Source organism: Belonocnema kinseyi, chromosome 9 (genome assembly GCF_010883055.1).
Source record: "Belonocnema kinseyi isolate 2016_QV_RU_SX_M_011 chromosome 9, B_treatae_v1, whole genome shotgun sequence".
Lineage (NCBI taxonomy): Eukaryota > Metazoa > Arthropoda > Insecta > Hymenoptera > Cynipidae > Belonocnema > Belonocnema kinseyi.
The window spans coordinates 38,570,136-38,572,072 of record NC_046665.1 but is presented as its reverse complement, the minus strand read 5'-3'; the positions used below and the strand labels follow the sequence as shown (position 1 = coordinate 38,572,072).

General features: G+C 33.9%; 1 long non-coding RNA gene across 1 annotated transcript in view; it reads left to right on the top strand.

The window, feature by feature from the left end:
• The first annotated feature begins 304 nt into the window (after positions 1-304).
• LOC117180091 overlaps positions 305-1,937 on the top strand; it is a 36,904-nt gene continuing 35,271 nt past the window's right edge. Inside the window, exons 1-2 of the long non-coding RNA XR_004468002.1 lie at positions 305-408; positions 487-512. This is a non-coding gene — a long non-coding RNA (uncharacterized LOC117180091). The remainder of the gene's footprint in view (positions 409-486; positions 513-1,937) is intronic.

The window sequence follows — 1,937 nt, the reverse complement described above, 5'->3', positions numbered from 1 at the left end:
AAATACTTTTTTTTAAACTAAAAATTCCATTTGCCAGCAAAGCTGCACGAGAAATGCACGACAAAAATGTTAATAAAAAAAATTTTTTATCTCAAAAAGACCTACAATTTTGCCTTAGGAACATTTTTTTATAAGATTCATCATTTTTGTTTCAATCGTATGAAATATTTCACCTGAACCTCTTCAAGAAAAACTTCTTTTATACAATTTTATCAGTAAACGCAAACCGCAACTTAAGCAATGAACGTAGCACTCTCCAGACACGTAGGTGCTTATGCTCAATCGCTCATCGTCTCAGCTAGTATAGTGTGCGCACTGGCCCGAACGTGTATCATCGTATTATATTATTCCGCATATCTTTAGTTTGTGACCTAACTGTTAATATCCCTTTCCATGCTTCAATTTAAAGTTTGTTGATTTAACTCATTTTCCGAGTGAAAATATACAAAAGTTACTGTTTTCAATTAACATTATTTAATTTTACAGGCTCATCGTTCGTTTGGAATAACAAGGTAATTCTATAATTATATCATCTATACGTTGTGAAAATTCTAGGTATTTGGTCAAACAAGCGATACTTTGTGTGTATATAATTATTCTTAAATAGCACAGCAAATATTTAATTTGAATTCAGCTTTCTTAAATATCATCATGGAGTCCTAAAAACTCTTTAAAAATATGAAACCTGTAAGTTAAACCCATCTCTGTTATTATGATCTTTTATAACAGAAGAGAATGAGGACCAACACAAAATTAGATCTATGTACAGCTTTTTGGAATTTTTGTAAGGTTAATCAATATTATACGAACAACTAGACGAGTATTAACGTTTCGTTCACAGACCAAAAATTGACTTGGTAAGAATCGTCGATAGGTTGACGACGTCCGATTGGGAGGGGCCGATGGTACATCAGTGCACGTTGTGGGCAACTGGCACAACTGTGCACTGACCCATTGGTGCACGTCGACATTTAGACGCGTACAGAGGATACTCTATCAGCGGTTCACGTGTACAGATGGAACACTCCCAACTGTGCGCGTCTCAATTATAGGATCAAATTTTCAACTGACAAGTCCACGTACACACATTCAGAGAAATGTTCTCTTGTAGCAAAATAAGATTTCTTCACATAAATGAAATTTCCTCTCGAATAAAAGGTTTAGAGGATTTTCATTTGTCTCTACAGTATGATTTTGTAGAAAAAATTACCCTTATGCCACTTAGCTCCACCTAACCTTGCATCAAAATAATACTCTTTGTGTACAAAATATATTCACGTTGTTTAAAACAAAACAGGTAAGAGGGCAATCCTTTTGTTTCAAGACGACTTTTTCTCTGAGTGCAAATAGGATACTCCGAACTGTGCACGTCTCAATTAATACGATCATATTTTTCAGTTACAAGTCCACGTGCACAGATGTTACACTTCTAAATATGTACATGCACAAAGGCGATACTCTCAAATGTGCCCGTGCTAATACATTTAGATTTTTAACTTACAAGTCCATTTGCACAGATGAGATACTCCAGACTCCGCACGTCTTTATTAATACGACAAGATTTTAAACTGAAAAGTCCACGTGCACAGGTGGGACACTAAGAAATGTGCACATTCTTCAAAGATCACTATTTTGTCAAAAAAAAACACAAATAATACCTTGTCATTAATAAAAAAATGTTATAAGCAAATTCACATTTGGCTATTATTTAATGCATACCATGCGCTTAAAATGCAGGTATGATTGAAAATATCTTATCAGTGGCATTTCGCAGTTTCAACTTGATATTTCATAACAACTTTGAATTATTTAAGCAATTTAAATTATATAACTTTGTGCGTAACTTTGTCAGTTTTCATTTCAGATATTCTTTTTTGGCCTAAAATACACTAATATAATTTTTCTTCTTTCCTAAGGGGCCGTTCACACATTACGCA